Source organism: Coregonus clupeaformis, chromosome 1 (assembly GCF_020615455.1).
Source record: "Coregonus clupeaformis isolate EN_2021a chromosome 1, ASM2061545v1, whole genome shotgun sequence".
NCBI classification, from domain to species: Eukaryota; Metazoa; Chordata; class Actinopteri; order Salmoniformes; family Salmonidae; genus Coregonus; species Coregonus clupeaformis.
In genome coordinates this window covers 77138318-77165408 of record NC_059192.1, presented here as the reverse complement: position 1 = coordinate 77165408, position 27091 = coordinate 77138318, and the positions used below count along the sequence as shown (strand labels likewise).

Here is a 27091-nt window from a genome sequence, read left to right as displayed (position 1 = left end):
GACTGAGTTGAATATGTTTAATGGATTAAGATGCATTCACAATTAATTATGCTAAGTAGGTTCAAACAAAAACAAATGGTTACAGCGAGATCTCGAGGATCTGCACAGGTCTAGGAGGCGTCAACCCCTCCCTGTTCGACAACTGCCTAGTTTTTGACCCTGGCAACCGCTCCGGCTTCTCTCTCTCCACAGTCCCCGGTAGTCATTACCTCCTTCCCGAGGGAAGCAACAACCGAAGACCCAACGGAACCCGCGCTTTTAGGACAAACTTGCCCCTTCGGAGGGCAAGCGCTTCGCCTTGATGCCAAATAAGCGACCGTGAGCCAGGCTACCGGAGCCATAGGCACCATGAACGACAAGTACCACCGGGCGGCCCGGGATGGCTACCTGGACCTACTCAGAGAGGCTACTCGGAAGGAGCTGAACGCGCCGGATGAAGATGGAATGACACCAACGTTATGGGCTGCATACCACGGCAACCTTGACGCGCTCCGGCTCATTGTGGGAAGAGGGTAAGTTTCGTTAAGTTTCCTAAGCAGCCGATAGAGCCTATAGCACATACAATAGCTTCTCTCGCAACTCAGCACCAAGGCAACTAACTTAAAATGTTGCTCAGCTGTCCCCTTTGCAAATTGGTCTACCTGTTGAACTATCAACAAACAGGTGTGGAGGTGTCACTGTCGCATGGTAGTGCGGTGCGCGCAGAGGCAACTTGGCAATGTGCATATCTCCCTTCCATCTGAAAAGGCAGTAGTCAGTGCCATATATAGCCTAGGCTAGAGATGTGACTATTATGTATATATAAGATCTTATCTTTGATATTTGGCTAATTTTATCTATAGGTGGACCCGGGAATCGAACCCACAATCCTGACGTTGAGCTACAAAAGACTACTAAAACCTCCAGTCAGCTGGTTCAAGCCCTGATTACTATCTAGGAACAAAATGTACATTCAAATGACTGTTAATGCCAGCTCAGGATTTATGTATGCTGGTTTGACCCTCCTCACCCCATCCAACAGTGCTGTTGATGTGATGGACAGCTCTTTGTCTCCATTTTAACAGCCTAATTAAAAGCAAAGGTCACTGGCAGATGGATGGCCTACCCATCACTCTCTCACACACACATTCACAACCATGGGGCGTGAATACTTATACATGCACTCACACACGCAAGCACGTTCACACACACACAATGAAAAAAAGTATGTTGATTCAACTTACAATTGTAAGGCAACCAGCTGCAATAGGATTGTGAGTTTGCTCAACATTTGGGAATATCTGAACCAACATACATTCTCAAGTTGAATTGTATGTTCACTGAACTTACAATTTTAGGTTTAGTGAACATACAATTCAACTTGAGAATGTATTCAGCCTTATTTCTATATTTCCCACAGAGCAAATTGGCCAGTGTTGATTTCAGTGTAACATTTATAGTGTTGATTCAGGAGTTAAATTCACTCTGTAAGAGTGACGCTAACACTTAGTGTTGTAAAATAACCCCCAGCGTTGGTGTTAATAACCAAAGTTATTGTTTTACACTGTGGAGAGTAAAACAGTCCCATCCAAACCACACTCATTATTATCATATTTCCCAGCATGCTCTACTGCAGGTTGATTTATTTTTATTTTTAATATATATCTGTGTTTGTACATTGATTGATTGACAAAGATAAATTATGCTTCACAAAGATAAATATACATTATCCTAAACTAAGCCAATCAGTTAGTTAGATTTATTGCACCCGTTAAAAACACTTATATATATATATATATATACAGTGAGGGGGAAAAAGTATTTGATCCCCTGCTGATTTTGTACGTTTGCCCACTGACAAAGAAATGATCAGTCTATAATTTGAATGGTAGGTTTATTTGAACAGTGAGAGGCAGAATAACAACAAAAAAATTAAGAAAAACGCATGTCAAAAATGTTATAAATTGATTTGCATTTTAATGAGGGAAATAAGTATTTGACCCCTCTGCAAAACATGACTTAGTACTTGGTGGCAAAACCCTTGTTGGCATTCACAGAGGTCAGACGTTTCTTGTAGTTGGCCACCAGGTTTGCACACATCTCAGGAGGGATTTTGTCCCACCCCAATCTTCTCCAAGTCATTAAGGTTTCGAGGCTGACGTTTGGCAACTCGAACCTTCAGCTCCCTCCACAGATTTTCTATGGGATTAAGGTCTGGAGACTGGCTAGGCCACTCCAGGACCTTAATGTGCTTCTTCTTGAGCCACTCCTTTGTTGCCTTGGCCGTGTGTTTTGGGTCATTGTCATGCTGGAATACCCATCCACGACCCATTTTCAATGTAAAATAGCCCTTACACAGCCTGGAGGTGTGTTGGGTCATTGTCCTGTTGAAAAACAAATGATAGTCCCAATAAGCCCAAACCAGATGGGATGGCGTATCGCTGCAGAATTCTGTGGTAGCCATGCTGGTTAAGTGTGCCTTGAATTCTTAATAAATCACAGACAGTGTCACCAGCAAAGCACCCCCACACCATAACACCTCCTCCTCCATGCTTTACGGTGGGAAATACACATGCGGAGATCATCCGTTCACCCACACCGCGTCTTACAAAGACACGGCGGTTGGAACCAGAAATCTCAAATTTGGACTCCAGACCAAAGGACACATTTCCACCGGTCTAATGTCCATTGCTCGTGTTTTTTGGCCCAAGCAAGTCTCTTCTTCTTCCTATTGGTGTCCTTTAGTAGTGGTTTCTTTGCCGCAATTTGACAATGAAGGCCTGATTCACACAGTCTCCTCTGAACAGTTGATGTTGAAATGTGTCTGTTACTTGAACTATGTGAAGCATTTATTTGGGCTGCAATTTCTGAGGCTGGTAACTCTAATGAACTTATCCTCTGCAGCAGAGGTAACTCTGGGTCTTCCTGTTGCGGTCCTCATGAGAGCCAGTTTCATCATAGCGCTTGATGGTTTTTGCGACTGCACTTGAAGAAACTTTCAAAGTTCTGGAAATGTTCTGTGTTGACTGACCTTCATGTCCTAAAGTAATGATGGACTGTCATTTCTCTTTGCTTATTTGAGCTGTTCTTGCCATCATATGGACTTGGTCTTTTACCAAATAGTGCTATCTTCTGTATACCACCCCTACCTTGTCACAACACAACTGATTGGCTCAAACGCATTAAGAAGGAAAGAAATTCCACAAATTAACTTTTAAGAAGGCACACCTGTTAATTGAAATGCATTCCAGGTGACTACCTCATGAAGCTGGTTGATAGAATGCCAAGAGTGTGCAAAGCTGTCATCAAAGCAAAGGGTGGCTATTTGAAGAATCTCAATTATAAAATATATTTTGATTTGTTTAACACTTTTTTGGTTACTACATTTTTTACTCACACGTTCGTTGAGAGACGGGTCAGACCAAGGTGCAGCATGGTATGCAAACATGTTTATTAAACAAAACAAAAAACAACGTAACGTGAAGTCCTCAGGCTATACACATATAAGCTTAAACACGGAACAAGATCCCACAAACACAGTCGGCAATGAGCTACCTAAGTATGATCCCCAATCAGAGACAACGAGCGACAGCTGCCTCTGATTGGGAATCACACCCCGCCAAACCGAGAAATACACATCTAGATCCTAAACATAGAAATTCTAACATATATCCTCACGCCCGGACCAAACCAAGTAAAGACAACCGGCCTCTCTAGGCCAGGGCGTGACAATTCTACAATGTAGAAAATAGTACAAATAAAGAAAACCCATTGAATGAGTAGGTTCTAAAACTTTTGACCGGTAGTGTGTATATATATATTTTTTTACATTTAATTTCGATTTTTCAGGGGTTGCTGCAGCACCCTCAGCACCCCTACTTCCTGTGGCTATGAGTAGTAGTAGTGGTGAAGGGGTGGAGTGGACCCCCATTCATTGGTGGTAGCTTTGATAATGAGATGAATGAATTTATCACATTCTGTATCACAGGGCCTCCCTCCCTAGGTAATAAATCCAGTTGAATTACATAAGAAAATGCTGTTTTCAATCAGATCAACTTTTGAAAGGGCCCACTACTTTTACCACATTGTTCGCTAGCAGGCTACCACGGACTATACTTGTGAGCTACAGTAGCAGGGTACTAGCCAGATAACAGCTATACTCTTTGTGTCCCACATAAACCACTAGGCATACGTCACTTAATTAGGACCTACAGTATACTGTATGTCACTGTACACCCTCAGTGATCTATCAATGGTGCTTTCTGACTTTCAATGGGAAACAAGAGAGACTCAGGATTTAGGAGTAAGGCTATATTATCGTTTGATAAGTCAGCTACTCTTTCAGCTACCGAAAGCTCCTTTGTGTACAGTACAGGCAAAAAGCCCTCCCTTTTGTTGAAGCTTTAAGTGCTGGACAAAGCAGGTTTGGCTGGAAGGGGTATAGTATTTACTCCCTATTTAAGAGAGCCCTGTCCTATGACAACCCACAATGGTTGAGACAGCACCCAGGAGAGCAGGAGAGATGAGGAGGAGGGTAGGGTCGAGACTCAAGTGATAGAGATGCAGAGGAGAGAGAGTAGAGGAGGAGGGTAGAGTCGAGACTCAAGGGATAAAGATGCAGAGGAGAGAGAGTAGAGGAGTATAAGGGGAGGAGTAGTGGATGATATGGTCGAGACTCGAGGGATATGTCAAGACCTTAGTGACAGGTTTATAAGGCATGGTGGTAATTAAGTGTGGAGAGCGCAGTAGAGGCTGATGCCTGAGAGAAGCGGCAGTGGCTATTAACAGCATAGATATTAGCTGTAGAGGAAAGGTCAGGGTGATGGATAGGACTAATCGGGCAGACTGGTCCTCTAACGACACTCCCAGGGGACTGATGCTACACCACAGGGCCAGGCTGGAGGTGGATGAGCTAAGGATGGACAGGACCAGAGCTGTGGTGGAGGTCAGAGGGCCTGCTAGAAGGTAAGAGGAAAAGAATGAGGCTGAACATCTAGGTCTGGGTGGTTTACCAGATCCAGATTATTTAACATAATCTTGGACTAATAAACACTGAATGGAGATGCTCTGTGTAATGTATTTCATACAAATTATGCTTTTTCTATTTGTGTATTATTATTTTCGTTATACAACGGGTGGGTCTAATCCTGAATGCTGATTGGTTAAAACTACATTCAAGCCGTGTCTATTCCACAGAGATTAGAGATTGAGCATATTTGATATCAGTAGCTGTAGCCTATTTTCCAATAAATTATACATAAAACAAAAAAGTGATGAGGCTGTGTTTTAATTATGTAACAACCACCGTTGTTTTGGTCTGTAACTGGGCCATAGAGTAGGGTTAGCTGACTGTTGGGTCAGATCCCTTGGTTGCCCTGTTGATAGTCAGATTACCTGTTTTGGGAAATCAAGGTGTGATCTGTGATTCCTTCTTGATGGGGTGCTGCATTTCGTTGCCGTTCCTAAGTGTTTTATTATAAGCATAATTGACCATCAGATGTAATCTGTAGGTGGAGAGTCAAAACATGACGATGCACATTGATGACGATGCACATTCAACCTGTAAATGCATGAAGGATCAAATGTGTTAGTAGGAGTGGTCAGAATATTCACAATTAGTAAAACAAGACAGATACTGTATTGACTACCTTATGCCAGGATCTGGGCCTGTATGTAGATTTTCAGAGTAGGAGTGCTAATTCAGGATCAGTTTGGCCTTTTAGATCATAATGAATACGATTATATGGACAGAGGGGGACCTGATCATAGATCCGTTTTTACAAACAGGCAGGAAGTAGAAATCAGGGTAAAGAAAAGCAGCCAGGGAGGGCGCGTTCAGCAGGACGGAACGTTTTGGAATGTTCAGATAGATATACAGTGCCTTCGGAAAGTATTCAGACCCCTTGACTTTTTCCACATTTTGTTACGTTACAGCCTTATTCTAAAATTGATTGAATAAAAACATTTCCTCATCAATCTACACACAATACCCAATCATGACAGGTTTTTAGACATTTTTGCACATTTATAAAAAATAAAAACAGAAATACCTTATTTACATAAGTATTCAGACCCTTTGCTATGAGACTCGAAATTGAGCTCAGGTGCATCCTGTTTCCATTGATCATTACATTTACATTTTTTACATTTTAGTCATTTAGCAGACGCTCTTATCCAGAGCGACTTACAGTTAGTGAATACATATATATTTTTTTATACTGCCCCCCCGTGGGAATCGAACCCACAACCCTGGCGTTGCAAACGCCATGCTCTATCAACTGAGCTACATCCCTGCCGGCCATTCCCTCCCCTACCCTGGACGACGCTGGGCCAATTGTGCGCCGCCCATGAGTCTCCCTGTCGCGGCCGGCTGCGACAGAGCCTGGATTCGAACCAGGATCTCTAGTGGCACAGTTAGCACTGCGATGCAGTGCCTTGGACCACTGCGCCACTCATCCTTGAGATGTTTCTACAACTTGATTGGAGTCCACCTGTGGTAAATTCAGTTGATTGGACATGATTTGGAAAGGCACACACCTGTCTATATAAGGTCCCACAGTTGACAGTGCATGTCAGAGCCATGAGGTCGAAGGAATTGTCCGTAGAGCTCCGAGACAGGATTGTGTCGAGGCACAGATCTGGGGAAGGGTACCAAAACATTTCTGCAGCATTGAAGGTCCCCAAGAACACAGTGGCCTCCATCATTCTTAAATGGAAGAAGTTTGGAACCACCGAGACTCTTCCTAGAGCTGTCTGTCCAGCCAAACAGAGCAATCAGAGGAGGGGACCAAGTACCCGATGGTCACTTTGACAGAGCTCTATAGGTCCGCTGTGGAGATGGGAGAATCTTCAAGAAGGACAACCATCTCTACAGCACTCCACCAATCAGGCCTTCATGGTAGAGTGGCCAGACGGAAGCCACTCCTCAGTAAAAGGCACATGACAGTTGGAGTTTGCCAAAAGGCACCTAAAGACTCTCAGACCATGAGAAACTAGATTCTCTGGTCTGATGAAACCAAAATTGAACTCTTTGGCCTGAATGCCAAGCGTCATGTCTGGAGGAACCTGGCACCATCCCTACGGTGAAGCATGGTGGTGGCAGCATGATGCTGTGGGGATGTTTTTCAGTGGCAGGGACTGGGAGACTAGTCAGGATCGAGGCAAAGATGAATGGAGCAAAGTACAGAGAGATCCTTGATGAAAACCTGCTCAGGACCTCAGACTGGGGCAAAGCTTCACCTTCCAACAGGACAACGACCCTAAACACACAGCCAAGACAACGCAGGAGTGGCTTTGGGACAAGTCTCTGAATGTCCTTGAGTGGCCCAGCCAGAGCCTGGACTTGAACCCGATCGAACATCTCTGGGGAGACCTAAAAATAATTGTGCATCTACGCTCCCCATCCAACCTGACAGGGCTTGAGAGGATCTGCAGAGAAGAATGGGAGAAACTCCCCAAATACAGGTGTGCCAAGCTTGTAGCATCATATCCAAGAAGACTTGATGCTGTAATCGCTGCCAAAGGTGCTTCAACAAAGTACTGAGTAAAGGCTCTGAATACTTATGTAAATGTGATATTTCCATTTTTTATTTGTAATACATTTGCACACATTTCTAAAAACCAGTTTTTGCTTTGTCATAATGGGGTATTGTGTGTAGATTGACGAGGAAAAAAACAATTTAATCAATTTTAGAGTAAGGCTGTAACGTAACAAAATGTGGAAAAATTCAAGGGGTCTGAATACTTTCCGAAGGCACTGTATGCTATGTAAAACAAACATGCCTCTCTGGCATGTAGAATAAGGAATCACGTTCGACAACTATTGGCAACTGGACATGGCACTGGTGTTGACCTTGTGGCTCTGTGTGGTCACAGCTTCTCTAGGTGTCTGTGAGAAAAAAGACTCTTGGTCCATGTGTTGAATAATACTTGGTAACACCGCTGTAATGTTTCACCTGCACCCCGTCAATTATTGATCACACCACAACGGGGGGAACATAGGAAGGGGAGGGACCCTGACCCGCAAAGCAGGAAGTGAAATATAATTATCTGTGCAATCCCTGTGTCACACACATAAGTACACTGTGGCCCAGTTTCCCGGAAGCAGATTACACCTATTCCTATAATTAAATGGTTCTCCATCGAGCATGATTTTTTGTCTAGGAGTAGCCTAGGCATAAACACTGGCACCCAATATTTTGAGTCCTTATTCTGTCGACAGCTGTTATTGATGGCCGATGTTGCAGTAGGAGTAAAAGGCCTAAGTACGTTTTATTGTGTACTCTGTACCATATTATTACCATATCAATCAATCAATCAATTTTATTTTATATAGCCCTTCGTACATCAGCTAATATCTCGAAGTGCTGTACAGAAACCCAGCCTAAAACCCCAAACAGCTAGTAATGCAGGTGTAGAAGCACGGTGGCTAGGAAAAACTCCCTAGAAAGGCCAAAACCTAGGAAGAAACCTAGAGAGGAACCAGGCTATGAGGGGTGGCCAGTCCTCTTCTGGCTGTGCCGGGTGGAGATTATAACAGAACCATGCCAAGATGTTCAAAAATGTTCATAAGTGACAAGCATGGTCAAATAATAATCAGGAATAAATCTCAGTTGGCTTTTCATAGCCGATCATTAAGAGTTGAAAACAGCAGGTCTGGGACAGGTAGGGGTTCCATAACCGCAGGCAGAACAGTTGAAACTGGAATAGCAGCAAGGCCAGGCGGACTGGGGACAGCAAGGAGTCACCACGGCCGGTAGTCCCGACGTATGGTCCTAGGGCTCAGGTCTCTCAGTTGGCTTTTCATAGCCGATCATTAAGAGTTGAAAACAGCAGGTCTGGGACAGGTAGGGGTTTCGTAACCGCAGGCAGAACAGTTGAAACTGGAATAGCAGCAAGGCCAGGCGGACTGGGGACAGCAAGGTGTCAGCATGCCCGGTAGTCCTGACGTATGGTCCTAGGGCTCAGGTTCTCAGAGAGAAAGAGAGAACGAGAGAATTAGAGAGAGCATACTTAAATTCACACAGGACACTGGATAAGACAGGAGAAGTACTCCAGGTATAACCAACTAACCCCAGCCCCCCGACACATAAACTACTGCAGCATAAATACCATACTCTCCCTCTCCCAGAGGTGACCCGGACAAGTGTGATATCTGGGGGAACACGCCGCTCCACCTGGCCGCCGCCAACGGCCACCACAACTGCCTGTCCTTCCTGGTGTTGTTCGGTGCCAACGTGTGGTGCCTGGACAACGACTACCACACGCCCCTCGACATGGCCGCCACCAAGAGCCACATGGACTGTGTCCGGTACCTGGACTCCATCGCCGCCAAGCAGTCGGCCCTTAACCCCAAGGTGAGGTGTCAGGAGCAATGACAACACAGCAAATTCTGAGTCTGTGGATCCATATACAGTCGTGGTCAAAAGTTAAATTTTCACAAAGTCTGCTGCCTCAGTTTTTATGATGGCAATTTGCATATACTCCAGAATGTTATGAAGAGTGATCAGATGAATTGCAATTAATTGCAAAGTCCCTCTTTGCCATGAAAATGAACTTAATCCCCCAAAAACATTTCCACTGCATTTCAGCCCTGCCACAAAAGGACCAGCTGACATCATGTCAGTGATTCTCTCGTTAACACAGGTGAGAGTGTTGATGAGGACAAGGCTGGAGATCACTCTGTCATGCTGATTGAGTTAGAATATCAGACTGGAAGCTTTAAAAGGAGGGTTGTGCTTGAAATCATTGTTCTTCCTCTGTTAACCATGGTTACCTGCAAGGAAACAAGTGCCGTCATCTTTGCTTTGCACAAAAAGGGCTTCACAGGCAAGGATATTGCTGCTAGTAAGCACCTAAATCAACCATTTATCGGATCATCAAGAACTTCAAGGAGAGAGGTTCAATTGTTGTGAAGAAGGCTTCAGGGCGCCCAAGAAAGTCCAGCACCACCAGTGCAGAGCTTGCTCAGGAATGGCAGCAGCATGACACTAATCTTAACCTGGACCAGCTGGTAGATTTATCGATCCGGCTGGATAACCTGTTGGCCAACCGTGGACGTCCAGATCAGGGTCCTTCCAGTCCATCCCCCAGCACTTCCGACTCCACACCTATGGAGCTTGGAGGTGCTGAGGTGGAGAGAACGAGCAAGGGGGTGGTCTCCTGCACCAACTGTGGTTGCAGAGGACACACTGCGGGCCGGTGCAGGAGAGGACCCTCATGGAATCGAGGCAGCAGGCAGGGTTCTGGTGGACCATCCCAGGTGAGTAGGCACCCAACTCACCCAGAGCTCCCTGTTGCTCACATGATGGTAAATGCTATTTTCCCTGAGTTTTCCCCACATTCCCAGCATAGGGCGCTCGTAGATTCTGGCGCAGCTGGGAATTTCATGGATAGGCTAGTTGCGCATAGATTAGGGATGCCTATATTGCCTTTAGATGTGCCCTTCCCCATACGTGCCCTAGATAGTCGCCCTTTAGAGTCGGGTATGGTTAGGGAGGTCACAGTTCCACTCCGGATGGAGACGCAGGGGGGTCATGAGGAGAGAATTAGTCTCTTCCTTATTGATTCTCCTGCGTTTCCTGTGGTGCTGGGGCTTCCCTGGCTAACTACCCATGACCCCAGTATTTCGTGGCAACAGAGGGCTCTTAAGGGATGGTCACCTCAGTGCTCGGGAAGGGGACGAGTGGAAGACGGCATTTAGTACCACCTCTGGTCACTATGAGTACCTCGTCATGCCGTACGGTTTGATGAATGCTCCCTCAGTCTTTCAATTCTTTGTCGATGAGATTTTCAGGGATCTGCACGGACAGGGTGTAGTGGTGTATATAGATGATATTCTCATCTACTCCGCTACATGCGACGAGCATGTGTCCCTGGTGCGCAAGGTGCTTGGTAGACTGTTGGAGCATGACATGTACGTTAAGGCTGAGAAATGTCTGTTCTTCAAACAGTCCGTCTCTTTCTTAGGATACAGCTTGTCAGAGTCAGGGGTCGAGATGGAGTGTGACCGCATTTCAGCCGTGAGTAATTGGCCGACTCCTACCACGGTAAAGGAGGTGCAGCGATTTTTGGGTTTTGCCAACTACTACCAGAGATTTATCCGGGGCTTTGGCCAGGTAGCAGCTCCCATAACCTCTTTGCTAAAGGGCGGACCGGTGCGCCTGCAGTGGTCAGCTGAGGCGAACAGGGCTTTTGGTCAGCTGAAGGCGCTGTTCACCTCGGCTCCCGTGCTGGCTCATCCGGATCCTTCCTTGCAATTCACAGTCGAGGTGGACGCGTCCGAGGCTGGGATAGGAGCTGTACTGTCTCAGCACTCGGGCACGCCTCCCAAACTCCGCCCCTGTGCTTTATTTTCGAAGAAGCTCAGCCCGGCGGTCAAAACTATAACATGGGGATCGGGAGCTGTTAGCTGTTGTGAAAGCTCTTAAGGTGTGGAGACATTGGCTTGAGGGGGCTAAACACCCTTTTTTCATTTTGACTGACCCCCGCAATCTGGAGTACATACGGAAGCAGGGAGACTGAATCCTCGTCAGGCAAGGTGGGCAATGTTTTTCACGCGTTTTGTGTTCACCTTATCATATAGACCAGGTTCCCAGAATGCTAAGGCAGACGCTCTGTCCCGGCTGTATGACTCAGAGGAGCGGACCAGGAAGCCCACTCCCATACTTCCGGCTTCTTGTCTGGTGGCACCGGTGGTATGGGAGGTTGACGCGGACATCGAGCGGGCGTTACGCACGGGCCCACTCCCCCCCCAGTGTCCAGTGGGTCGTGTGTACGTTTCGTCTGAGGTTCGCGATCGTTTGATCTATTGGGCTCACACGTCACCCTCTTCTGGCCATCCTGGCATCGGTCGGACAGTGCGCTGTCTTAGTGGGAAGTACTGGTGGCCTACCTTAGCTCAGGACGTGAGGGTTTATGTTTCTTCCTGTTCGGTGTGCGCCCAGTGCAAGGCACCTAGACACCTGCCCAGAGGTAAATTACAACCTCTCCCCGTTCCACAACGGCCGTGGTCACACCTATCGGTGGACTTTGTTACGGATCTTCCTCCATCACAAGGTAACACCACGATCCTGGTTGTTGTGGATCGGTTTTCTAAGTCCTGTCGTCTCATTCCTTTGCCCGGTCTTCCTACTGCCCTACAGACCGCAGAGTTCCTGTTTACACACGTCTTCTGGCACTACGGGGTACCTGAGGATATAGTGTCTGATCGGGGTCCCCAGTTTACATCGAGGGTCTGGAAGGCGTTTATGGACCATCTGGGGGTCTCGGTCAGCCTGACCTCAGGGTTTCACCCCGAGAGTAATGGGCAGGTGGAGAGAGTAAACCAGGATGTGGGTAGGTTTCTGAGGTCATATTTCCAGGACTGGCAGGGGGATTGGTCAGTTTACATCCCCTGGGCAGAGATGGCATAAAATTCCCTCCTCCACTGACCTGTCTCCCTTTCAGTGTGTACTAGGTTACCAGCCGGTCCTGGCACCGTGGCATCAGAGCCAGATCGAGGCACCTGCGGTGGATGAATGGTTTCGGCGCTCGGAGGAGACATGGAACGCTGCCCATATACGCCTGCAAAGGGCTATTAGGAGACAGAAGGCGAGTGCCGACCGCCACCGCAGTGAGGCTCCGGTTTATGCACCGGGGGACCGGGTCTGGCTCTCGACCCGAAACCTGCCCCTTCGCCTGCCCTGCCGGAAGCTGGGTCGGCGGTTTGTGGGGCCATTTAAATCCTGAGGAGGTTGAACAAGGTTTGTTATAGGTTACAGCTCCCCCTGATTACCGTATTAACCCCTCGTTCCATATGTCTCTCCTCAGGCCGGTGGTAGCTGGTCCGCTCCAGGAGAATGAGGTGCGGGAGGTTCCTCCGCCCCCATTGGACATTGAGGGGGCACCGGTGTACTCGGTCCGTTCCATCCTGGATTCGAGGCGTCGGGTTGGAGGCCTGCAGTATCTCGTGGAGTGGGAGGGGTACGGTCCGGAGGAACGGAGCTGGGTTTCCAGGAGGGACATCCTCGATCCCTCCTTGTTAAGGGAGTTCCATCGTCGTCATCCGACTCACCCTGCTCCGCGTCCTCCTGGCCGTCCCCGAGGGGGTACTGTCACGGATACAGCCGAGGCTGCCCCTCCTCCTTGCTCTGGCAGGCTTCGACGTTCGTCGTCACCGGAGTACTAGCTTCCACCGATCGATGTTTCTGTGTCACACTAGTCCTGTCTTTATTATTCACACCTGTTACTCATTAGGCTAATTGGTTTCCCTATATTACCTCTGTTGTCCCTCCAGGGTGTGTGCGTGATTGTTCATTGTTACGTCGTCTGTTGAGCTGTTTGTTTTGCTCTTCCCTGCGTGGAGGGTTTGCTATGGTTTACTTTGTGTTCAGTAAAGCCATACACTTATCAATTCTGTGTCCTGCGCCTGATTCCGTTTCACCACTTCACCCAGACGCTGACAAATACAGTCATGGGTGGTAACTCTACAATTTACTTGAAAGGCAAGGGACTATGGGAAATATTTGAATAAGGCTTTACACTAAGCAGTGTTAAACACTGAACACTCTTACGGTGTCTATATGGATCCACAGACTCAACACTTTCAGTGTTGATTTAACACTGTTCATTTTGTTTATTTTAACACTGGAGAATTAGCTGTGAAGGAACATATGCAGGAAGAGTCCTATGTCATCTTTATTGAGACTACTAAATGCACATTTTGAACCAGTAGGTTGTTAAAGAATATATTATATTTAAATTGGTTTTTAAATTGTAGTCAATTCCACAGCCTGCATGCAATTCAGTTTGACGCGTCATATAGCCTAAACTGCTATGTTGGTATTTGTGTAATTTTTTATTGTGAATAAATAAATCTACCTCTCCTATAAGCTGGTGAGCAAGCTGAAAGACAGAGCATTCCGCGCGGCAGAAAGGAGGATAAAGGACTGTGTGAAGATGCAGCAGAAACACCACCAGCGGATGGAGAGGAAGTTCCTGAAGGAGAGTGTAGCGTCGGATAACTCAGACGCCATGAGCTTCACTAGTTATAACAGCAGCAGCACGCTAAACCGCAAGCTTCCTCAGTTCAACACAGTCACTTCCAATATGCCATACTCACAGGTCAAAAGCATTTCTTCCCTGCTACTTCACTGTCAATTTCTCATGAATGCATTTCCTATTATTTTGATAGTCAATGGCAGTTTGAGTAAATCATTTGATATTGTTTTATGTACCCTGATGAATGAATTCATGAGTAAGCTCAGGAAATGTCAGCATTATTCAAATGTCAAATTCTATGTCTTGCATTAATTTAGTAAATTATCTGTTAATGTCCTCTGAGTCCACGTTTCGATCTGTGCAATCCTCTCTCTCTATAGGCCACTCTACACTCCACAGCCAAGGGTAGGACGAAGATTCAGAAGAAGCTAGAGAAGAAGAAACAGGTGGACGGCACCTTCAAGATCTACGAGGATGGGAGGAAGAGTGTGCGCTCGCTGTCTGGCCTTCAGCTAGGCCAGGACGTCATGTTCCTCAAGCAGGTAAAATAATTTGCTAGGCAGAGACGCAACACCCAAAACAGTTGGTGAGGTTCTGACTAATGGAAAGTAAACTTTAGAAAAATAAACACACTCTATACTCCCAAACATTAAATGGAGAACCCATTACATTTCCCACAGGCTTAGTGGGAAACCTGGGTTCGCTCCATTAAAATGGATTCCTATTCATTGATGTTCCTTCAACAGGGCACCTATGCCAACTCCAAGGACCGCTCGCGCCTCAACATCCGGGACATGTTCCCTCACCACGGCGACATCCACGATCACCATGACGATGGCCACGACGATTATGACGACGACCGTGCCGACACCATCTCCCACATCTCCCGTGCCATCAGCGACCCAGGCCTCCACAAGGCCGCCTACTCCGAGATCAGCGCCGAATCGGGCCGCGACTCTCTGTTCACCCGGCCAGGTCTCGGAACCATGGTGTTCCAACGGAACTATATATCCGGCGGTCTCTTCGGCATCGGAGCCCGGGACGACTGTTCCGTGGCTGGCAGTGAACCCATAGGCCGTGCCCCTAACGTTCGTCTCCGTGGCCACCTCCCACGTCGCCAGCCCAGCCTGGACGATGCAATAGAGATAGGAACCTACAGGAGCTGCCCTGGGATGAGGCTGACGTGGGCCTGGACGAGGAGCTGGAGCCTGAGAACGGACCACTGGAGACCTTCCTGGCCTCCCAGAGCCTGGAGGAGTTCATGCCCATCTTCAGGAGGAAGAAAATCGACCTGGAGGCCCTGCTGCTCTGCTCGTGTAACAGGTCAAAGAATTACAGATTTTTGCAACCGTTCATTTTCTATTTTTTATTTTATTTTGTGAGTTGATTTCACCAAAATATTGTATTGTTCAGCATTTCGTGTAGTTTACAGATATTGGGAGAGTTAGTTGTGTAAGTGCGCCCTCTAGAGTGTTGGTTTGGTTATATGCGGAGTTGTCTCATGCTTTTCTCAGTCTGCATTCTACTCGACTGAGAGAGGTATGTGTTCACTTCGGCGTGATATAAACTTGATATACCTGTTAAAACTAAAACGTTTCAGTGCACATAGTAACTTGTATGTATATTATATGATGAGTGTACATACATTTAATCAAGCTGTGTCGTGAATTTAGCTATTTTTGAGAGTTTGAGAAATTGCTAACTTAGCTAACCTCGTGTTTTGTTTAGCTGTAAGTTAGCGATTGTCATTCTATCCTCTTGTGTTGAAGCCCACGTTTCAGTTTTTTTTTTAATGTTAGGCGGATTCTGGTCGAGGGTAGAGTTTTGAACATTTTCTCTCCTTGATGTTGAACAGGTATGTATTCCCTATATCAGGTTAAAAATATGTGTTCATTTAAAAATGTTTCATCTATTGATTAGTGTTTAATGGCACTGAAAAGCTCAAATGTGAAGGATTACATGTTGCTTCGTGCATATTACTGTATGTATTACCTATTTGAAAGATGGTTTATGTCATGTTGCACAGTATTAATGTAAAGGCTAAAAGCTCAGAGTTTTTGGCAGAGATAACATGCAATATGACACATACATAAGATATACACCAGATGCGATGTTTATTTTCCAATTATGTTGTATTTTATTCCTTGGATTTTTGAATGTGATTATACTGAGTCTGCATTCTACTCGACTGAGAGAGGCGGATTCTGGTCGAGGGTAGAGTTTTGAACATTTTCTCTCCTTGATGTTGAACAGATTGAGAGAGTTGTACACAATAAAGTGCCTTCAAGTACGCCAGTGTCTTGTCTTCAGTGCACCGGAACACAACGCAGTAGTCGGCAACGAGCAGACCGCGCCCGGCTACATTGGTGCCGTGACCCGGATATCTTCGCTTCAGATCATCGCCAGGGTGATCGCCGGTGGTTGCTGTGACGAGTAGGAACCTCTTCGGAACGTTGACAAGTATAAGGGCAAACATTAATGTGTAAATTGTAGCTCTTAATTGCCTACCTCAGCTACTTCTATCATTTGACAATTTTTTTTTCATATTCACATGTTCTGGTGATTCACATATCATTACCATAGTCTATTACAACTTTCTATTTAAAAAAAAAAAAGACTGATGGTAAGGATGCGCAGACACCATTTAGTGTTGGAGATGCTGCAGGGGTAAGCCTGGGGAGGGGCAGGTTTATGAGTAGGGTGGAGAGCACGCCGGTTAGGGGTGCTGGTATACTAGGCAGACCTGTACTCTCGTCCACACGCTTACGCACTGATGAATATTCCCCCGCACCACACATGCGTAGCTTAAGAGATGCTCCAGACATTGCAAGCAGCGTTAGTTCAGTGGGCCGTCTTGCATTTTCATACACTCACACCCAAACAGATGAACATTCTCCACGTCAGCCAGTGTCTAGTTCACATGTGAGTTCTGCAGACCTAGGGAGTCTCATCACACAGTTAGCTCATGAAATAGGAGAGAACATTGCTAGCCAATTACAGAGATCTGTTGGTAGTGCAGATAACCAAACCACTCCTACGCCTAGCCTGAACTTAGGATATGGACAGTCTGATTTGAACATGACAGGAGTAAAGTTAGTCATGAAGACAGATGTCAAAGAGCCGCCATACTTCAGGGGTGATGGAACAGACAAACACACAGTGCATGAGTGGGAAGAGATTATGAGCGTTTACCTGAATAAGAGGGGTGTACACCCGCAAGAGCACTCCCAGGAGATAATGTCAAGACTAATGGGAAAGGCTAGAGACATTGTTAAAGTTACCCTGCGCAGTATGCCATCGCTGCAGCCAGCTGAGAACTCCAAGCTCGTCTTTGATATTCTGAAACAACATTTCAGTGAGTTAACCTACTCCTCTATGCCTTTAGCAGATTTCTATAACACACTTCCTCTGGCCGGAGAAAGTCCCATGGACTATTGGATACGCTTGAACAAGGCTGTGGATGTCGCAGATGAGTGTCTGAGAAGGCAGGGGCGAAACATTGAGGACCCCTCTCACGAAGTCACAATGATGCTGGTGAAACACTGTCCCGACCCCGCTCTTGCAAGTGTCCTAAAGTGCAAAACAGCTGAAAAGTGGACAGCAAATGAGATTCAGGAACACCTCGTTGAACATCAGAGAGAGGCTAGAACAATGTGTCAAGCCAAATCTTATCGGCCAAAGAACATTGGTGCACATGCTCAGGCATTAACCACAGAGACAGTCGCTGCTGAAAACCCAACAGACCTTACTGGTTACCCAAAGGCAATGGGGCTTCCATCCTCTCCTCAGACAGAGAGCATCTGCATGCAGTCTCTCATTGGCTTGCTGAACCGTGTGCTAGAGCAGACGGCACACACAACAGCAGTCGTGCCACCAAGCAGGGGGCCAGCAGCCATTGTTCAGAGTAGATGTAAAGTCTGTCAGTCTGCCGAACACTCAACTACTGCACACTGTAGACAGGCAAACCTCTGTATGGGCTGTTACAAGCCCGGCCACTGGAAGAGAGAATGCCAACAGCGCCGGCCAAGAATTAACGCTCAGCCACAGTTAGCGCACACACCACCTAACTCTGAGCAAGGTGGAGCCAGTTTAAACTAGATACCTCACATACGGAAAGGGGATGTGTGAGCGTTGAAGATTCAACCCTTGAAGAAAGTGAATAATTGAAGGAGATGTATGTCAATGTCTGTAAAGCAATGTCTGATAATTGCACGGTAATTGTTCAGAATATTCACAGAGTTGAGACGTTCAGTGAGTTATTTCACGCAAAGGTGACAGTTAATGGCTGTGCTCAGTTGCAAGGGCTCCTCGATACAGGCTCAATGGCCTGCACGATAAGTGAAGAGGCAGAGCAGAGACTACTATCGGATAGCGTCTTGACCCCACATCAAGAACTCTCACAGCATATCATCCTTGTTGGCTGTGGAGGTGTACAAGTGCGCCCCAAGTGCATGTATGACATGGAACTAAGTCTGTATGGGGTAAAGTGCATGGTCCCAGTTCTGGTGATCACTGGTCAGAAAGACGACATAATAGTAGGCACCAACATGTTGAAACATGTACTGCATCAGCTGAAAAACGAGAACAGTTATTGGACACTTATCTCGAGCAACACAAAAGGGTCTCCAGATGGCGAACAGTTTCTAGAAATGATGACCAGTCTCACAAGATGGAGGGGTGAAGATGTCCCAGGAAAAGTAGGGACAGTGAAGCTAACTCAGGCGGTGACTCTCCTTCCCAAACAAGAGTACCTGCTGTGGGGAAGACTGCCAAGTAATATGCCCAAGTCACCTGGGAGTACAGTTATGGTGGAGCCTACAACCTCCAGGTGTGTGCCTCAGGGCATTATGGTGGGGAGAGTGGTAACACCGCTATGGGGAGATGGCTGGACTCCCATGAAAATCACTAATATCTCAGACAAACCACTCACACTGAAAAGGAACAGCAAGCTTGCGGACGTCTCTACTTGTGTTGCAGCTGAAGATCTCACACTGTTCCAGGGTTCCTGTCAGAGTGATGCTGGCTCTGTTAGAGTGACTCATGTGAAACAGGACGACAACGGTGACCTGAAAGACAGACTGCAGAAGTCTGGTCTAGGAAATGTCGACATTGATCATTGTGAAGCGAGCCCCTCCACCAAGCTCCAACTTGTGACATTGCTGGAGAAATATCAGGATATATTTTCAAAGCATCATCTTGACTGTGGAGAAGCCAAGGGCTTTGCCCATAGGATCCGCCTCACTGACGACCGTCCCTTCCATCTTCTATATCGCAGAGTGCCGCCAGCCCACTATCAAAAGCTGCGCCAAGTTCTCACCGAGATGGAGGAACAGGAAATCATACGGAAATCAATGAGTGAATATGCTTCTCCACTCGTGATGGTTTGGAAGAAAAATGGCGACCTCCGGATATGCACACTTTCGATGGCTGAATGCAAGAACTATCAAGGATGCTCATCCTTTGCCCCATCAATCGGACTGCTTGGCTGCCCTTGGTGGTAATGCTGTCTTCAGCACCATGGACCTCACGTCTGGATTTTATAACTTGCCCATGCATGAGGAGGACAAAAAGTATACCGCCTTCACAACACCATTAGGCCTGCACGAGTATAACAGAATGCCACAGGGGCTTTGCAACAGTCCAGCGTCCTTCATGAGGATGATGCTGAGTATCTTTGGCGATCTTAACTTCATCAGTCTCTTGTGCTACCTAGATGATCTCTTGATATTTGCCCCCAATGAACAGCAGGCCCTCAGCAGATTAGAGGTTGTTTTCCAGAGGTTACGGGAGCACAATCTAAAGTTGAGTCCAAAAAAATGCCATCTGTTGCGGAGATCTGTGAAGTTTCTCGGACACATCGTTGACAGTGACGGTGTTGCTGTTGACCCAGAGAAGGTCGAGGTCATCACCAAAATGTCAAAGAGGGACTTGATGGAAGATGATGGCTGCACTCCTTCAGTTCACAGAGTGAAGTCGTTCCTGGGGATGGTATTTTATTACCAACACTACATACCATAAAGTAATCCTTCTACCCCCCCACACACACAGCGGAGTCGCTCACCACCTTCCGGAGACATTTGAAACCCCACCTCTTTAAGGAATACCTGGGATAGGATAAAGTAATCCTTCTACCCCCAAAAAAAAAATATATATATATATATATATAATAATTGTAAAGTGGTTATCCCACTGGCTATAGGGTGAATGCATCAATTTGTGAGTCGCTCTGGACTAGAGCGTCTGCTAAATGACGTAAATGTGCCCTTGAGCAAGGCACTTAACCCTAATTGCTCCTGTAAGTCGCTCTGGATAAGAGCGTCTGCTAAATGACTAAAATGTAAATGTAAATGTATACCAAATTGCTCCTCCATCGCAAAACCCCTGTTTGCTCTCACAGCTGGCCAGAAACGGAGAGGAAAGGCCGGGAAGTACAGTCAGAATGCGGGAGTCTACAGAAAGCTCAAACCTGCGGATTGGACCCTTGACTGCGATTCCGCTTTCGCCGGCCTTAAGGGGAAGCTCCTGAATTGTGTGGTCCTTAGCCATCCAGACTTTACTAAGCCCTTGGTTCTGTCCATTGATGCGTCTCTTGATGGCCTTGGGGCAGTTCTGTCCCAGATACCAGAAGGAGAAACGAAGGCACGCCCGATCGCCTTTGCCAGCAAGACCCTCACTGGCTCACAAAAGAGGTATCCTGCTCACCGACTGGAGTTCTTGGCGCTCAAATGGAGTGTTTGTGAAAAATTCAGCCACTGGTTGAAAGGCCACACTTTTACAGTGTGGACCAACAATAATCCTTTGACCTATATAATGACCAAACCAAAACTTGACGCTTGCGAACAGAGGTGGGTGGCAAAGCTTTCCCCATACACCTTCAGTATCAAACACATTCCTGGGGTAAAGAACATTGTGGCAGATGCCCTGAGTAGAGATCCGTTTGCTAAATCAGTGAGCCAAAGGTTGATCAGTGAGCCCTATGAAAGTCTTTTGGCCGAGGCGGAGGGAACCAAAGAGGAGAAAGTCCAAGATCTCTTCCGGAATAAGACCCAGTGTCTCCAGGCACATGATGCAGGGTGCTGTGTAACTATGGACCCCACTCAAGACAGGCTGGCCGGCAGTCAAGAACCCTCTCATGTGAAATCTGCTTGTGAAGCTCATGTAGAGTGGGAAAGGGGAGCAGAGATAAGAGCAACACAGTTTCTCAATGTTCTTCCCCAGGCGGTGCCCTCAGAACAAGACACACTTCCAGCCCTCTCCATCGGCGAGCTGAGGCACAGCCAGGAAATAGATCCAGTTATCAGGGAAGTCCTGCCACTCATTCAGAGGGGTGAGCCACCACCTAGGCGAGGGAGGAGGAGGTTAGCTCTTACGACCCAGACACTGTGCAAGCAGTGGCATCATCTAAAAGTCCAGGACGGAGTCCTATATAGGGTAACCAAAGACCCATTAAGCAGAGAGAAGAGGTATCAGTTTGTGCTGCCTGCTAGCTTGAAGGCCAAAGCTCTCGCTGGTGTGCATGATTTCGCTGGGCATCAAGGGCAGGCTAGAACAGCACACCTCGCCCGACAGCGTTTCTTCTGGCCGCAAATGGGAAGAGACATCAAGGAATATGTGAAATGCTGCCAACGTTGTATCCTTGCAAAGACCCCTGAACCAGCTGACCGAGCTCCCTTGGAGAGCATTCGCACTTCGGCACCCATGGAGCTGGTGTGCATTGATTTTTGGAGTGCTGAGGACTGTAAGCAAAGATCTGTCGATGTGTTAGTCATAACAGACCACTTTACAAAATTGGCTCATGCCTTTCACTGCATAAACCAAACTGCAAAGCAAATAGCAAAGAAGTTATGGGATAACGTATTCTGCATCTACGGTTTCCCAGAGCGAATACATTCTGATCAAGGGGCCAATTTTGAAAGCAAACTCATAGCTGAACTCCTCAGCCTCACAGGGATTATGAAAACACACACAACAGCATACCATCCCATGGGAAATGGGCAAACCGAAAGGTTCAATAGGACACTTGGCAGTATGTTGCGTGCCCTACCCCTGACAGCTAAGCAACACTGGGTCCAACAGATACAGACTTTGACTTTTGCGTATAATGCCACCACTCATGAAACAACTGGATATCCTCCATTCTATTTGATGTATGGTCGAGTCCCCAGACTCCCAGTAGACATGGTCTTCAAACAAGTCTTGAGGGATCCAGTCGTGGTGAATTATAAGACCTATGCAGAGAAACTGATGGCGAACCTCCATGTGGCTGCCGACATAGCTCAGCAGCATGCGAGGAAAGGACAGCAACATCAAGCTGATGGCTACAACAAGAGAGTTCGTGGAACCCACTTGAACGTTGGCGACCAAGTTTTGTTAGCTAATAAAGCAGAGAGAGGGAAGAGGAAGTTAGCGGATAAGTGGGAAGCCACTATGCATACCATCATAGACCGGAACCCTCAGACTCACGTTTACAAAGTCAGAGACGAAAGTGGGAAAACAAAAGTTGTTCATCGGAATTTGATGTTGGACATGAGCTTCTTGCCCATGCCAGAACTAAGCGATGAAGAGACGAATGGAGCTGCCTCGGATGTGGCCAGTGAGTTTCAGCCTCCTTCTGTTGATGCTTTGAGTGGCCTAGCAGTAGATGCTTCTGAGGACCGTACATGTTCGTGGTTAAACGCATCCTCTGACTCTGAGTCTATTGGAGAAGCTGATGAGTCTGAGATGGAGAATGAGATGCCCCACTCTCTGTCCAGGAAGTCTGTTCAACTGACACCCACGAGAGCCCAGTCTAAAGAGGTCAGAGGCCAAGGGGAAAATGAATACTCACCTGTGAGAGACTTGTCGGATTCCAGTGACCCCCTGATTTGCACATGACTGACACTGACTCTGTTGCCCCAATTGATGTTCCTGACTTAGATGAGACAGGGTCTTCGGACGTCAATTCACCTGTTACACTGACTGATAGTCAGATACCCTCCCAAGTACAAGGGTTTGAAAGTCAGGTTGTCAGAACACGTACTGGCAGGGTTGTTAAGGCAGTCGATCGCTTGATAGAGAACATGGTGCAAAAACCACTCACCAAGGGTTTTGTTACAGGAGTCAGAAGGTCACTGTCTTTCCGTTCTTTATTTTAGATACATTTTTGAGATTAAGATATTTTTCTTTATTACCAGTAGTATGACCTGGGTCATGAGATGTTCATATTGGAGGGAAAGTGTTCCAAGATCTCATATGGTGTATAAGGCATCATATTCACTAGAAGGGGCAGTAGCCTGATCAACTGCTGTTTTCTTTTAACTTACTTTGTAAGTAGCTTTATGCGCTGTATATGGGAAATGGAGTCCCAGGGCTATCTTGGACCAAGTGGACAAGAGTTTTATTCTATATGTTTTTGGTTATTTTCCACCCTCGACGTGCGAAGGATTTTGGTGAAATGAAAGAGGGGTGAATGTAACAGGTCAAAGAATTACAGATTTTTGCAACCGTTCATTTTCTATTTTTTATTTTATTTTGTGAGTTGATTTCACCAAAATATTGTATTGTTCAGCATTTCGTGTAGTTTACAGATATTGGGAGAGTTAGTTGTGTAAGTGCGCCCTCTAGAGTGTTGGTTTGGTTATATGCGGAGTTGTCTCATGCTTTTCTCAGTCTGCATTCTACTCGACTGAGAGAGGTATGTGTTCACTTCGGCGTGATATAAACTTGATATACCTGTTAAAACTAAAACGTTTCAGTGCACATAGTAACTTGTATGTATATTATATGATGAGTGTACATACATTTAATCAAGCTGTGTCGTGAATTTAGCTATTTTTGAGAGTTTGAGAAATTGCTAACTTAGCTAACCTCGTGTTTTGTTTAGCTGTAAGTTAGCGATTGTCATTCTATCCTCTTGTGTTGAAGCCCACGTTTCAGTAGTTTTTTTATGTTAGGCGGATTCTGGTCGAGGGTAGAGTTTTGAACATTTTCTCTCCTTGATGTTGAACAGGTATGTATTCCCTATATCAGGTTAAAAATATGTGTTCATTTAAAATGTTTTCATCTATTGATTAGTGTTTAATGGCACTGAAAAGCTAAAATGTGAAGGATTACATGTTGCTTCGTGCATATTACTGTATGTATTACCTATTTGAAAGATGGTTTATGTCATGTTGCACAGTATTAATGTAAAGGCTAAAAGCTCAGAGTTTTTGGCAGAGATAACATGCTATATGACACATACATAAGATATACACCAGATGCGATGTTTATTTTCCAATTATGTTGTATTTTATTCCTTGGATTTTTGAATGTGATTATACTGAGTCTGCATTCTACTCGACTGAGAGAGGCGGATTCTGGTCGAGGGTAGAGTTTTGAACATTTTCTCTCCTTGATGTTGAACAGATTGAGAGAGTTGTACACAATAAAGTGCCTTCAAGTACGCCAGTGTCTTGTCTTCAGTGCACCGGAACACAACGCAGTAGTCGGCAACGAGCAGACCGCGCCGGCTACACTCGGACCAGGATCTGACCTCCATACGCATCCCCCTGGGACCCAGGAAGAGGCTGCTAGAGGCCTGAAAGAGACGGTTGGACACCCTGAAGGAACCAGAGGGCATCGAGGACACTGAGCTCTGAAGGTCAGTATTACTATATGAATTCTATGACAGGCAAAGCACTTTACTTTGATAGCCTACACATGCCTCAAACAGTAGAGGGAATAAAGAACACTGAGCTCTGAGGGTCAGTACAGTAGACTCTTTAAAGGCCAAATGCCTTTTTTTAAATCTCAATATCAAATCATTTCTGGGTAACAATTAAGTACCTTACTGTGATTATTTTCAATCAAAATGGTCAAAAAGAAAACAAATAGCTTCTTAGGAACAATTTTTCTAGGACTGTCTGGGAGTGGGGAGGGGAAATCTGAAAACGAGCTGTTATTGGCAGAGGTTTGGAACTCTCTTTCTTATTGGTCTATTAGCAAATTTACTGCTTGGTGATGCCACCAGGCAGGCCAAAACTACATCCTACCGAAACAGGCTGACATTTGCTCTTAAGGTGTCCGCATGCTTCCCAGACAAAACCGTTCATTCATATATTATGACGACATTTTGTGACTTTTTTGTTGGTTTTCGTCTTCGGCAAGGTTTTTTTCGGCTGTTCGTGCACACAAAACATTTTCTCAAGGCAAGCTGAAGTTTGGTAGCCAAAGTCTACACCCCTTCGTCGGTGATTGATCAACAGTAGGGATTCTTCAATTAAGTGTATGTTGTCATTCAATGAGAGACGACTAGTTTTCCTGCACATTTTTTCACTTGAGAAATACTAGAAGATCTTAGTTAGATGTAAAATGTAAAAGATCTCCTCGGCAAAAACGGCAAAATTAATGACAGATTTCTTGAGTTATCGTAGATTAATTCTGACTGTTTTGAGGAAGTGTATACTGGCTACGGCGTTTCAAGATGAACAAATAGTACTATTGCCGCTTTTTTCTCGTTTTTCAAGAAAAGGTATTTTAACTTCGCCTAGCCGAGTTCTGCGAGGAGCAAACCGAACCTAGTATGCAGACAACTTTACACTGTAGTCCCGTGTAGCTCAGTTGGTAGAGCATGGCGCTTGCAACGCCAGGGTTGTGGGTTCGATTCCCACGGGGGGCCTGTATGAAAAAAAAAAATTATGCACTCACTAACTGTAAGTCGTTCTGGATAAGAGCGTCTGCTAAATGTAAAAGGACATTTTCACAGTTTCACAGTATCATTCCAACCTCATAGTGTGGAAATATACATATAGAACACATTATAATAATATAATATAGGCCACTTAGCAGACACTACAGACTGACAGTACAGTGAGTGAAATCATTTTTATCTATTTTTAACTCTGAGCCAGTACTAGCAGACTTCCTACCTATGTGTGTGGTTGTAGATGAATGGGGCCATCTAGTGGAGAGCAGTATAACTACACCACAGCATGACAAGATTACATCATTCAGGACTTCAGCTGTGTTACTATTGAAATAAGCATACCCTATTATAGTAGATTTCTAGATGGGACATAGATCATATAATACTGTACGTGTTTTATTTTGTTTCAGTCACAGAGCAAAGATCCTTTATGGTCATTCAAGATGACACAGGAGGCCTAGACTTGGCAGTGAATGTGGTCCTGCGCTGTCTGGATCAGCTCTAGTTATGAGATGGTGTTATGATCCACAGAGCCTGGCTCTGATGCCTCTCTACCCAGGGACGTTGCTCCCTGCCTGGGGACACAGAGAAGATTACACTGGGTCTGGTAGAGTCCCCAGTGTCCTGGTGCCGTGCCTGAGAGGACATCTTTAGTTACACGCCCAGATGGTCTGGCAGGGCCGCTGGTGCCATGGGACTGTGCCCACACACATACTAACACTGGCACACAACCTTGTGATTAGGAATTATTCTCCCCACTCACCGATGCGCACACACGTTGCCCATATGTAATGCTGTATTCCATTTGCAAGCAAGCATTTCATAATGTTTTTGTCTGTATATTTGTGCAAATGTGTAATGTTATTTATTTATTATTTATAGAAAATGTTTTGTTTATTACAGACATTATTGTACAGTTTTGTTACTTTAGTATGTATAATAGTGGTACTACAGTTAGCTAAGACACTAGGCTGCCCATGTCCTTAATTTAAAAAAAGGAGACTACAATGTCCCAAATGGCACCCTATTCCCAATATAGTGCACTACTTTTGACCAGATACCTATGGGCCCTGGTCAAATGTAATGCACTATGTAGGGAATAGGGTGCCATTTGGGACATATACACGTTCTGTTTTTAAGGATAGTTTGTGTTTTAATGCAGATACTGGAACATGGTTCTGTGAGGTTATCAGTCAGTCAGTCAGTCTATCTGTCTGTGTCTTCATCCCAAAAAGCATCCTATCCACTATGTAGTGCACTTATTTTGACCAGTGCCCTTAGGGTCCCCTATGCACTATATAGGGAAAAGGATGCCATTTGGAATCATTCTGTCTGTGCTAAGGTAACTGTTATCTGGTTTTGCTGAGGGCCTCCAGCCCCGGGGTATAGTGTTTCACAAGAGGTCTGCCTGTGGACTGGTGTGTATGACTGTTCATGAATGTGTTTGTATGTAACTTCAATGATTAT

The 27091-nt window shown here is 45.9% G+C and overlaps 1 pseudogene; it reads left to right on the top strand.

Annotated features, from left to right (window-relative positions):
* The first annotated feature begins 348 nt into the window (after positions 1–348).
* On the top strand, positions 349–24578 carry LOC121584362 (annotated as a pseudogene).
* The last annotated feature ends 2513 nt before the right edge of the window (positions 24579–27091 follow it).